The sequence below is a fragment of the Nasonia vitripennis genome, chromosome 2 (genome assembly GCF_009193385.2).
Source record: "Nasonia vitripennis strain AsymCx chromosome 2, Nvit_psr_1.1, whole genome shotgun sequence".
NCBI classification, from domain to species: Eukaryota; Metazoa; Arthropoda; class Insecta; order Hymenoptera; family Pteromalidae; genus Nasonia; species Nasonia vitripennis.
This window is the reverse complement of record NC_045758.1, coordinates 2,220,234-2,233,934: the sequence shown is the minus strand read 5'-3', so window position 1 is coordinate 2,233,934 and position 13,701 is coordinate 2,220,234. Positions and strand designations below refer to the sequence as shown.

General features: G+C 43.2%; 1 protein-coding gene across 7 annotated transcripts in view; it reads left to right on the top strand.

The window, feature by feature from the left end:
- The window catches only part of LOC100115635 (ras-related protein Rab-37), a 51,963-nt gene that overhangs the window by 22,297 nt on the left and 15,965 nt on the right, over window positions 1–13,701 (top strand). The window contains exon 1 of one of the 7 annotated variants that reach the window (XM_031923346.2): window positions 6,369–6,590. The exons of 3 other annotated variants lie outside the window; for them this stretch is intronic. The gene's annotated coding sequence lies outside the window, so the exon portion shown is untranslated. Of the gene's footprint in view, window positions 1–6,368; window positions 6,591–12,149; window positions 12,452–13,701 lie in introns of those variants that run through there. 3 more of the 7 variants (XM_032596715.1, XM_031923347.2, XM_032596714.1) reach the window with 3 other exon arrangements.

Genomic DNA, 13,701 nt, shown 5'->3' with positions numbered 1-13,701 from the left:
AAGTTTCAACAGAAAAACCAACCATCAATACAAACAATATCGATGATACGTTTATCAATGATTTGATTGCATGCTTGAAGAAAGAGCTAGAAAGGAGAACGGTGATTGTGTACGCGCCTGAAGAAATTATTAGTCGTCTACTGCTTAATAATGATTTCTGTTTAGTTGATAACGACGATGATTTTTCAAAACCCTGTGGAATTACGCGTATATCAGAAATGGATTCTGAAAAATTTAAGAAGATAAAGGCAGACCCCAAATTCAAAAAAGTTATCTATACCTTGACAAATCCAACAAAGTCTCAAGTGATGGTTCCAGAGAATATTTTTAAAATTGCAACGAGCAGGGAATATTTTGTACTGCCATACATACCAAATGGTGAACGCTTTATTACTCTATTAAGAAATTTAGTAGGCTATAATAATATTAACCTCGGCATAACGCTCGACGCAGCTCTCAAAGAAGAAAATATAGATCAGTTAACATTTTGCATTGAACTATACTATGGAGGTGTAATTGACTGGGTGAATAATTCTGTTTGTTTGTTTGATTACGCGAAGGAAAGTGTTCAGAATCTAGTTCAATTTTACGAAAAACCTACTTATAGATATATACTTATAGATCCAATAATGCAAGCTCGACACAAATTAGTGGATGAATTCAAAAAAGTTCTTACTACTGCAGGAAAACCAGTTAATGCTGCGTTAAACGAACTAGACCTGCAACCATTTATTATTAAGTTAAATGAATATTTAAACTTCTACATACAAAAAAAAATTGATGAGTGGAAAGAGTATCGTGAGAAATTTAATGTTAAATCCAAACCGCTAAATGAATACACTATTCAGGGACATTTAATGGCTGTATTGGAAGAGATTCAGAATGGCGTTAAAGCAGAAGTTTGTATTTCTGATCATGGAAATAAAAGGTTCATAGACCTTCTATTTATTAACAAATATATTTGTGTAGTTTTCGAACTGAAGGTTCTTAAAGCAGAATCAGCTCTGTTGCAAGGCATACATCAAAGCCTTCCGTATTTACAGAACGTTGTTAATAAAAGGTTTAAATGTGCTATCGTAATAAATTCGAGAATTAACCCAAACGATGCCGATTATAAAGTAGATATCCAAATAGGATATCGATTATCATTTCATTCAGATGATAATGCCACTACTATTTGCTACAACCTAACAGATTTTAAGAACATTGGTGGAGAACTAACTTTTAAAAATAATAATTTGTATTCCGCTCTTTCGGCACATGCAGGCAACCGTAGCCTTTTAGATTAATCTAAAACTTTTTTTAATGTATAACTACTTACATTACTTACTACTTAATTAAGGTCCCTCGATCCCAATCTATATGTAATATCAATATATATATAGTAAACTAAAACGAAACTCACAACTGGTGACCCCGACATTCGCGCCATAGCGAGAAAAGGAAAGTGTCAGTGTTCAAGAGTCCGAGGAGTTTTCGTCCCCCTGGAACGAGGCAGGTTGCGTATTTCATTCCTGAGGATTTGGTTCCATTATCGTTTAAGGAAACCAACGAGCAAAGCACGCAGGGAAACGCGTCCGTAGATCAGAGCGTAGAGCAACCGGTACCGAAACTCAAAACGTATGAGCGAAAGAAAAAGGTCTCATTTAATTTAGCTGCGAACCAAACGAAAGTATTCGAGGCGAAACCATAGTTTATAAGTGTTCTTTGTAATAGTTTAAGTAACTTTTGTATCAACGTTTAAGACTTTATAACAATGTCTAAGACTGACTCCTAGTCTTCCGAGTAATCATATTTAGAAAAAGTCGTTGTCACTCGGGGGGGAGTGTGTGGGTACTCGCCACGAACACTCTAGCGCGTGGGTAGTGGGGGAAGCGCGAGAGAGTGAGAGAAGAGCCGCTCTGCGCAGCGGCAAGGAGAGAACCGTCCCGATTTCCGAGGAGAGATAACCTCGCGTAAACCTCATGTAAGAGGCAGAAATAAAGAGAAGTTCCGAAGACACTCTGAGTTGTGAATCTCGGCCTCATCTCCTGGACATCCTTTCCGGTGGACGTGGGACCACCTAAATTATATCGGCATTTGCGTGGCCGAAACCCACAACTGAATCCAATGCCACATGCACAGTTGTTCAGAATCGAACTTTCATTGATTGTATATCTTACATGACATTTAAAGGTTAATGAGCCATTAGGCTGCACAAATTGTAGGAGTTCGCCTTTAGGTAAGTTAAAACGTCTTGTAATGTTAGCTAATCTACATGGGCCCACCGATGACACAGGCTGGCATTGCAAAGTATGCATCACCCCGTTGCCTAAATCATATAACTTATCGTTTGGCAATACAATGGACATCTGCAATTGTGGGTGTAAGAAAGCGGTTTGGTTGTGCGTAATAATTACGTAGATCTCATTTTCAGGAGAGCGAAGATTTAGCATCATATTGCAAGATATGTTGGTGTTGGGCCAAGTAAATCTTTTAGTTTCACACGTTCCTTGTGAACTACAAATTGCCTTCCAATCATCTATCGTCCAGTCGACTTGTGCTTGTTGCTTTTTAAAGTTGGATTGTAGTGAAACTGATGGAATCTTTTGCATGTTGTCGTTTAAATGCCTTGCTCAATACTCACCTGCAATAAAGTAAAATTAATATTATTATAGTTATTTTAGAGTTTTCGAAAAATAGACATCTTATAAGCGAAATTCAGACGCAATATCTATATTAATTGATGAAAATTGAATCTGCTGTCATAGAATACATATTAGATTTTTAATTAACATAAACACAAGGTTTCTAGTCTCAATATATTGAAAAACTTTTACAAACAGTGGGCTTTTACGTACAACTTAAAGATCACTGTATACCTATATTATGATCGTACAACGGAACGAAAATATTTTCAGAAAAATAACATTGAATCTCCGTGCATTCCAATAAACAAGCATCTCAAGGCAACCATAGGCAAAGCCCTCGCATGTTTTCCGACTAAACACGAGCGAACATTCCAACTAGCGGCGACAACTGCTCCGCACACATACCCCTTTTGACGAGCGAGAAATTTCCTGCCACCCTATTTAAGTTAACCGGCAATCGAACACCGGTGTAGGCGCGTAGGTAACTTCACGCTGCGGACAGCGCAAAACAAACCCGATACGCCGCGCGGATTGACCGCGAGCACACATACGCAGTCGATCGACCAAAGCCAATATCAACGGCGCGATCGTCATATCCGAGAGTTAACCTCTATAATTCACGGGCCGTTAATGGCGCAGCCGACACCGCGTGACTAATTAATATCCTTGGATTTGCCATAGATTGCCGGTCTATTTCGCGGACTGCGCTGCAGAATGGCGGAAGTGTGGAGAGGGAAGGGAGAATAGACCGGCGGAATTAGCCGCGCGCGCGGAGAACGACGACTGTGAAAGAGATCCTTATTCGGTCCCCCTCCGAAATTCGAAGGCTTCTTCGCAGGCTCCTCCTCTCGTTCTCCGCGCGCTGCACCTTCTTCTTCGCCGCGAGGAGATCCTTCGGATTTCTCATTATATACATTATATTATACACACATTTCTCGAGGAGGACTTTGATCTCATCTGACGGTTGGCGGATGAAAAATAACCCATTATTCGCTATTTGGATCGGTGAATGGGGTGATTGACACGTTCCGCTACAGATGGAGTGGATAACGTCATGGACGCACCGGAATCAGCTACTGAAATGAGTGTCCCGGTGTGGATATAACTGATTTATCGCCGAGACGATGATTAGAATCACCGTTATTCGGCATGCACAAAGGGCACTTGCTCTAAAATCAATTATTAACTAATTAAGGCTGGTCATCAACAGATGACCGGTGCACAATACGTTCCATTCAAAATTGAAACTGGCGAATTGTAAAATTACACCGACAATGATCGATTGTTCACAAACAAATGAATTGTCTTGTAACTATAGGACAAACGAGAGGCACGAAACAAGAGAAATGGCAATTATTGAAAATCGAGCATATTTTTCGTCGGTGCATGTATGCCCTATAGAATGTTCATAATGGATGAAAGCCCATTTAGTACGAGCGTATTTGTAGCATTTTCATTACCCAACACTCGCTATCAATAAAGCCAATGCAAACAGTCAAACGACGCGTGGATGGATTTTCCAATTCAACGAATGTACAGGGTTTTTTTTGTAAATACACACGAAAATATTACAATAAAATCTTGTGAATAGCATTTAAAAACTCTGATACTTGCAAACATTCGTCGACAAAGTCAATAACGCGAAACGCAGCTACGCAAAACTTTCGGGTTCGCGGGGGAAAAAAAGGAAAAATACACGCGAAACAAATCACGCGCACGTATAGTGTTTGAAAAATGATTCCGAGTCTGCAGTGTACACATGCCTAAAAAAACGCGCATTTATTAAAAAGCGATCGCCAGGCTGAACTTTTTTCGATACCTTGCATACTCGTTCGCGCTTCTCGAGAGAGCGATTCATAAAACGAAATACGAGTAGTTCACATAATCGAGATAAGGTGGTTGATTGCAGAGGAAAAACAGGTCCAGAAAGTTCGAATCGAACGTATCACGTCGATTTGGAAATCGCCTGAAGCTATATACTCTTCTTCTCTTCTCGGATGAAGTCCTAAAAGTAGAAAATGGGGTAAAGGGTGTTTTATTTGAACTCGCAGACGTGGAACTTCTGTATAGGGAGCGATTCGTCACTTTTCGCCTTCGTCTTTATTGGCTGACGATGCAGTCGTAGCGACGACCTTTTCTCATCGAATACACGCAGGACTCGAATTTCCAGAAAATCCATGTGTAGCGAAGGACGCGTTGTAAGTGGGAATACGAAGGAACGAGGTGTAAAAAGAATTTTTATGCGGGACAACGTGTAGGACTGCAAAATCGAGGACACATAGGATCGAAATTGAAACGTGTTGCTCTGCTTTATGCAACGTTATTATGCAATGCAGATGAGAAAATGCAACGAGATCTTTGTCGTGATAATCGTAAAAGACAAATAAAGTACCTACCTTGCAATATTTTAGTTCCTCCACCCGATGAAGGCAGCAGTTGATTACAACGAACAAAGAAATTAAAAGGCGTATTGATTTGCTGGTGAAAAATATATAAAACGAGTCACAATACGTATAGCCATCAATAACTAAATCAGTGGAACAAATGGAACGGAAACGAGCGAACGCAGAGGAAACCGCTCGTTTCCAGGCTTATATCGTACGCATGCAAAACTGTATTCTTTCGGTTATCCTCTTATTGCAACGCGATTAATTCATGATCGAAGAGTTAACGCTTTGAAAGGAGCCGTTCAAGCATTGTTCTCTTTTTTTCGCCGAATTCGCTGCGAAGAGTCGGGGAAAAAAGGAGTGATCCACTCCTGCGTCGATAGTTCTTGGCAGCGTTTTGAAAAATGTCCTGCGGACAGTGGATGCCATTGTATGCACGACGTGCGAAATCGCGGTCTCACTTCGCCGAATTTCCATGCACGGCTGAGCAATCGATTTTGAGAAAATAGCCAATTGTTCACACTTATCGACTGGCTGGTATAGCAGAAGACGGATGAATGGAAATCCAGGATGCTCGATTTCCAAACATCGGGTGAGAATTATCAAGCACTCTGGAGGATATTTACAAATCGAGTGCACCGGGAATCGCTATCGGCGTCCCCTGACAGTAAATTGATCAGCGAAACGTCAAAGCCATTTGACGACTTTTTACGCGTCTGACAGCTTGATTGCTGGGATCTTTATATGTGTGACTGCAACTGTATAGAATCTCGTCCTTTGTGCCAGTTTTATTTCGACAAAAACGCTGAAGATTCCGGGAGCCAGTGAAATTTCATCTCGTCGGTATTTGCTTTTTTCTCGGTTCCCTCCGACTTTCGACGAGTGTTTTTGTCGACCTTTACATATACCAACAGTTGAATCTGAATTCGCGAAACATCGAAAAAGTAATACGCGAAAAAGCGAAGGTATACGGACGTTTTTCAAGCGTATTGAACAAAGTTTTGGAAAAAAGTAGGGCAATGATGAATTTCTTTTTTTTATGGCATTCCGCAATAAACCCAGAAGAATGTTTTCTCAGGCGAAATAACGAAACTCCGCGAAATTCTTTACAAATCCAAGCACTTCTCCACAACCTGCTCCGTTTCGCAATCGCAAGAACGAACAAAATTAATAATTTTGAAAAATACACAATAGCATCAACGCGAAACAAGTTTAAAAAAGAAGCGAATAAGGTAAGCGCGTGCACGAGCGGCATCAGCGGTAAAGCGCCGGCGTGAAAACGCTCGCGCACGTGTCTCCATGACGACGGGCGTTCGGCGATGTATAGCAGAACAGAATCCGTCTGAGCGCGCTTCAGGTGGTGCGCGCCACAGTCCTGGGGTGCTGCAAGCGTATCAGTTAGTCCGAGTCCGCAGATACACGAGCTTCGAGAGCGGGTCTCTCAGAGAGCGAGGGAGAGCTTCCGATAAGGAGCGCGAGACATTTGGTGCTTCGCGGGTGATTCAGATTATCGAGTGTCTGTGGATTTACTTTTGTGCGCGGCGCTGGGGTGTTGTTGACGTACCTGATAGAGGTGAGACGGTTCTGAGAAAATGTTGGGATTACGTTTGAGAGCAGACGATAAACGGATTTTTTATACTGAATCAATTTGCATTTGTAGGGTTTGTTGTAATGTAATGCTTGTTAGGGATAATTTGTTTGCAAAACTATTATAACATACCTTAGAAAGCTAATAATGTAAAAAATTGAAACAGATTCCCTGGTAGAAAATTAACGGTTGAAATTCGTTAAAAAGTTAACTTTAATTGGCCAGTTTTATCAAATTTTAATGTATAATGCAGTTTATTTAATACCGAACTTTCGTACTAATTTGCGTGTAAAGGATAATGCAAAATATTGGAACTTTCAAAATATTGAAATTTTCAATTTTAGTTAAAGGGAGATCATAAAAATTTTGTTTCTCAACTGATCTCCGAGATCCCAGGGTATTAAACGACCCGAAAAATTAAGAAAAAAAAAACACGAGGCAATCAAACTTTTAAGCTGCCAATTACAAAATAACACAACCCGCAACCAGCTAATGAAAAAAGTTGACTTTCCTCCAAACTGGCCCCAGTCGCCTCGGTCTGTCTGCCGACTTTTCTCCGCGAAACTTAAAAAGAATCGTCTCTAATCCCTCCGGATTAATGTTCCGGCGCAGTTTTCCACGGCATCGGGCGATAGCGCGCGAGTGTGTTTGCAAAATCGGGCCAGCGCGCGGCGACACGTGACGCGGATTATCCGCGGGGAAGCCCCTTACTTCCTCTCACTTAGGAGACCCTTTTACGAGAGACGTAGTTGAGCAAGCGCAAAAACGAGCTCTTTACGGCCCGCAATCTTCCTCTCGAGCACGGCAGGGCTCGTTCCGCAGCCGCGCGCGAATCGTCGCCGTTGTTCCACTTTCAAGTGCAAAAACTCGACATTCGTGTGTGCGCACGTGAGTGAGCGCGGCTCTCTCTCTCTCTCTCTCTCTCTAGTCCCTTTACGACGAGACTAAACTGACTTTACTCAGTGTCGCATCTCGGTCGAAAAAAGTTATAGTCTGGCGGGATCGTGATTTGTTGGTGTCAGGTTTGTTTGCTGATTGCTCGGGGTTTTATTCCTGGCAAGGACCGATGGTTTGCTTCTTTTCTCGTGCTACAGAGAGGAAATTAGGGAAATCGGCGTTTTTTGCCTTGTTCAATTTGGTGCGCATGCTTCTTTAGAAAGAGAAAGGCTTTATCGTTTAGAAAACGCTTTTCAGAAATTGAATAATAGACTTTTAACAATAGAAGGCTTAGGTCCAGCCCTATCTTTGTACGGCAAAGCCAAAACCTTTCACTTCTTGCGCTTTTATAAAGCAGCGCTTGCGCGCAATAACCGGCTGATGTGTATGGCTGGGTCATGTATTTTGTCTCTGAGGATGAATGCGATACGGTTCACTATCTTGCTCTTTAGGGAGGATTAGCTTTTTAGATACGAGCGAAGTAGATTTTTTATTAATTTTGCAAAACCCTATTTATATGATCAATTTTTCATCTTCGTTGCCGCACGATTCTCCGTTAAAAAGGTCTGCCGATAATTAAAACTGATTTTAATCACTTGTTAAAACAGAAGTACCTTCCACTGAATAATTCATATTAAAATTGACTGGCGACTTCTTTCCACAATAATGAATGAGATATACGAAGCCGACCGTGACACTGGCTTGCATCTCGCATGCAGACCCCTTTCAACGGGTGCAGGGACGCGAAAAAAAGAGAGAAGCTGGAACCTCATCGGATTAAAGGTGCGCCTTTGCCTCTCGCGCAAAAGTTAACATTCGCTCGCGTAATTGGATTCTAATCGGATACACCCAGCCGGTATATAATTACGCTGAACTTGGCAGCATTCCAAAAAGACTCCGGTTACCGATTAACTCCCGAGACGGAATGATCATAGAAGTTGCACACGGGGAAATGTCTCTGTTCCAGCGAAAAACCTCTGGAGAGTGATTGGAGTGCATTTTGAGTGGAGCCTGTTCGCTGCTCTCAATTTTCATAGAAGCGCCTGCATCGGAGATTGACGAAAACGTCAAGTCATATATGTTGGCGATAAGGACTATAGAGCTTTATAAATATCATTTTTCTAGGCGAAATTGAAAAGCGAGATGTATTCTTGAAAGGCATCACTCGCGAGAGAAATGAAGTTTCGTGCCGCGCTAGAAAAAAATTTCTCGAATTTATATAAACCTTTCCGCTTGGCTTGATATATACCTGAAGTAAAGTGAAATAAGAACCGGCATTGAAAGTGCATCACTATACTGCGTCCTTCCCATCACCCAGAGAAGTTCGCGACTCTCTTCTCGTCTCTGCTTCGAGATCGCGGGAACCCGTAATATCTCGGGGCGGGGAACAGCAGCACACTCGGATATAATCTCCCTCGCAGCTTCGGCAGATCGAGTTAGCCTTGTCAAATGGGGATTTCATTCGTGCAGCTGAATATTCTTCTTTCCTCCGACGCTACTGGTGCATGTCGATGATGCCGATTGATCTCTGCGGGTTTATGTTTTCAAAGCTCATCTCGACGCTGTTATATTTAGATTTTAGCGTTACGATGGTATTTTCTGAATTTTTACTTTTTGACATTACAGGAATTCACTGCATACGCAGAGTTTGTGTTCTCTCCGCGGCAAAGCGAATAATGCTTCGTTATCATAAAATGGACGCAGGTGAGGTTCTCGTTTGACGGCTTTTAAAAGATTTGATAAACAGATACCTTTTGTTGATAAATCTTGTAATGAAATTACTTTTCGCATCTCTCGCTTTGTCGTCATGTCAAAGGTTCCGATTATTAAATTTGTCGCTAAAAGTCCGAGACCTCGACGTTTGTCGATGTCCTTTATGGCGAGAATAAATTGAGTGTTGGATTTTCACTATGAGCGTTTCTCACTAATATTAATTTTTATAACTTTATTGGATGCAAGCTCGTAAACCCACAAAGTGCAAGTTAGTTCATAAACAAAGTTTAATTATACGCCACTTTTCAGTCCTCTTTTCAACTCTATAACTAGAATTCCCGCCATAAAACGATACATCCTGAATAAAAACGTGATAGTTTTATAAAAATATCAAAGTGCAGAGCGTAAAAATTTACATTCTGCTCTGGGCGTCGCGGATAGAAGTCTTAAACAAAAAAAAAAATGCAAACTGCCACTGTCACTCATTTTCCCGTAAAACATTTATACTCCGCCGAAAAATCTATTCGCGTATAAATAACCCCTCGATAATTAAATTTCCGTCGACGAAATTCGCGCGTTTTACTCCTTCGCGTATAAAAAAAGTAGCTTGTCCCCGGGAATAAATAACCTTTTACAGCCCCCTGTAAAAAAGTCGACTTTACGCGAGCGCTAGTCGCGTCTTCGAAATCTGCGTAAGAAAATAGGCGGCCATACGCTGCTCTCGACACACATAAAACGCACTCGCATGCTATATGCTCTACCCCCCGAGTAATAACAGGCCTAGCTCATGCTCTCGGTGTGGTACGTCAGATGCCGCCTCGGGCTCGGCCGCCGAGGGGTGAGCTAAATAAAGCGGGAACGCGAGCGGAGGAAGAAGCGCATGTGTGTGCCGCCGCCGCCGCGCTACTGCCTCGAAATTGAAATATGAGATTGGCGATCCGTGGAATCCGGATAAATGAGACTATTTTCCGAGCGGCCGCGATAAGTGCGTTATTTACCTTCGTTTGTTACGGGAAAAGTGTTTATTTTTCGGGATACCTGCCGAGACCACCGGCGTGATTCGATTTTGCGACGTTTTAAGCGGAATGAAGCTTACTCTGATCGGAGATCATTTGACAAATAGAACGCGGTTATTTTAACACTGCTAAGTGATTGCGAGATAATAAAAAAGCTGCAATAGCTTGATTTTATTCGATATCTCTCTTCATTTTCAATACAACTGAAATCAGCACGTGAGTTCTCCGAAACTGTGCGCAATCGATGTCCTCCAACGCTGTCGTAATAAATCCAGTTTATTAAAGGTTTTCATAAACGTCATGTAATAACTCTTTCGTTTCTGCCCGCATAAAAAAGGAATTCACTTCAAAGTACACAGTGGGATTTAAAAGCTCTAAGCTGCACCGAGTAGCGCATTTATCTTTTGAGAGACATTACCGTAAACTTACTCAGCATAATAACTAACGCAGCTTTTTTATTTCCGTAGAGAGAATAAATAACCCAATCAAAGAAACTTGTTATTCTCGCGGTTACCCGCCGAAGGGTGTTTTTTTTCCGCGTTTCATCTCGCAAGCCACACTTTTCCGCTTCTGCGAGCTTCAAAAGGATTTCGAAATAATTTTTCAAAAAACTCCGCGTTAATCCTCTATCTCGCATTTACAAAAGTCAGGTCGTTTCAAAAAGAGAAAAACATTCCTCATTACTCCGCAACGCTACTGCATCCTGTATACTCATCCCCGAAATTTCCCGCTACATCGCCCACGGCAGAAGAGCTCATCATCCCTATAACGCCCCATACGGCTGGCGCAGAAAATTTTATTCCGCGCGATCCTCGAAAGAGAGCCACTAATTGAATAACGCGCCTGTCAATCCCTCGCGGCGCAAATAAACTGGCGAACGTCGCTTTGTGAGCCGCGCGATTCCGTGACGATACGACGTGTGCGACGCTCCCCCCCATCATCCGTCACATAATGGGGGAGGCGCCTCTGGCATAGAGCACGTATATTCCTGTACAGATGTGTTCGGGACGCACACATGCGCGCGGGATAATTCAAAATATATCAGGCGCAGCGCTTATTATACGGAAGAGGCGCTTTACAATGGACTCGAGAGCGCCGGGCTCATTTTGGCTCGCTGTGCGGAGAAGAGAAAATAAGCGGGGCGCGATTGTTGAGGATCTTTAGATGAGCCGCACGGCTTGTTCTGCGGTGCAGCTTTATTGCGCGATCGTTAATCAGGGCTGTTGCTATTAGCGCGGTGAGCGTTTATTATATACTGTTGAAATTCTGAGGTTTCGAAACTCAACTTCTTGCCGTTATCTTTTCAAAGTTATTAAGCGAGTGGCGCTGTTGTTAAAATCTTCCGAGAAGAAGAGCCCGCATGAAGTTGCAGGTACAGGCAAGCCAACTTTGAAGCTATCTAGAATCGGTCGAGACGGAGCAACAAAGAGCGAGTTTAGGATCTGGTCGCGGGTCTATTGTTCGCGTCACGAGCGAGAAAATCAGCAGCTCAAAAAAGAAGGCAACGTAGACGTTTGTTCGAAAATAAGGAAAAAAACCGCTGCTAAATTAATTGCTTTTGATCAAAAGCTAAGAGAGCGAAATTTCGTTTGCCTCAACGTCGTCAATTTCAAATTAAATTCAAGGCTTTTCGTCGCTCGCGAATCCATTTACAAAAGAGGATCAACAAAGCAAACACAGACTCCACGAAACAACCGCGATAAGAGTTAATTTCAGCAAGTCCAAGCGGCGGCGGCACCTCATCCTACTTCTTTTCAATAATAAGCCTCGGCGGTATCGCATCCGCGCGACTAGAGTCGCGCCGCGGCTTCTCCCACTTCCGGTCGAGCGATAAGCGCCTCGGACTATCGGCCGCGTACAGCCTTTTCGCGCTCAGTGCTCGGCTTCTTGCCGGCTCCGTCGAGAGAGCTGTGTATAACACGTGTACCGACGCGGGATTTTAAGTGCGGTTTCGCGTGATCGGCCTGTGTTAATTTTCGGAAGCGTCGTAAAACTTTTGTGCTGCTGCGCGACTCGCTCTCCCGATATGGTGCGGGGGTGGATATCAGTGACTCGTGTTTCGCGATGATGACGTATTCGGCGTAACGTATGCTGATTCAATTTGAAAGAATAAGGTTCGATCGAGGAGGTGTTAAGCTACTTTTTTGTTTTATACGCGATTAAAGGTCTCGAGCGCGCGAAGTAAGTCATTATTCTTGCCCATCCATCAGCAGCGAGGTCGCTCTTCAATATCTGATGAGCAGCATTAAAGTTAACGAGAAAATCGACTTCTGTCCCATCCAATCATAAATCCCTTCTCGATCGGGAATACCTAGCTCTCTCGGCTTCTCGCTCTCGTGCACTTCAGGCTCTGCTCAGCATCTTCAGCTCTGAAAAATCGCGTAGTGTGTCGGAAGGGTCTCTCTCTCTCTCTCTCTCTCTCTCTCTCTCTCTCTCTCTCTCTCTCTAATCTCTCGTCGATCGCTGCACATTCACTTTGATGAAAATCAAGTAGTTCTCGCTTTGCGGTTAAATTGACGTGCATATATCGCATATAGAAGAGGGGGAGAAAAGGGAGCGTGACGGCGGCGGCCTTTTACTGCTGCAACGCTTCTCCCTTTGGCAGAGCCGATCGGCATATTTTCCGGGACGCTGGATCGCTTTTCTCTGCAGCTCCGACCCTTCGAGCGTCGATCCCCGCCCTTTTTTCTCATCTCGTCCAGTCGCCTCACTGCACTGTATTATACGGCCTCTCTCTCTCTCTCTCTCTCTCTCTCTCTCTCTCTCTCTCTCTCTCTCTCTCTCTCTCATGTGATATAATCTTTCGCGTTTTTCCTTTTCGGACGGTCGTTATTGGATGTACATGCGCGCTCGTTGAATTTGCCCGTGATTGATGGCATCGGGCCGTTTTAACGGATTATCGCGGCGTGTATATTATTTTCTGCGCTCGGACTTTATCGCTCGCTCGCTCGAGCTGTGTGTGTGCAGCTTCGATAAAGCGTCGCGTCTATTATAATTTTTCCTCGTCGGCGCTATAAATAGTGCCGGCTATAAAAAAAAACGCGTGCAGCCGGTGGCTAGCGCGCAGTGCGCCGGTACGAAATTAACAAGTTTTTTCTCGTAGTTCCTTTTGTGCCTGGAATATTCACCCCATTAAAATATGATTGATCGCGAATCGCGCGCTGTTCACCTGTCCGGAAAGCGCTGGAAAGATATCGATGAATTACTAAAATGCTTCGTCGTCAACACAGTTGCAAAAAAAGTAGTGCAAGTTCTGTGCGTAAGCCACGAAAACGCAGCTTTGGAGTGTACGGGGCGAAGCTCGTTAATTCGAGCCCAACTGCCCCCTCGCGTGTGAGCCGCGTTGTAGTTTCGCAGCGCCCGGATAAAGAACGACTCAAGGTCACGATGATAAACGCGCGCTAATGGCGTAAGGGGAGCTGTTTTTTGGA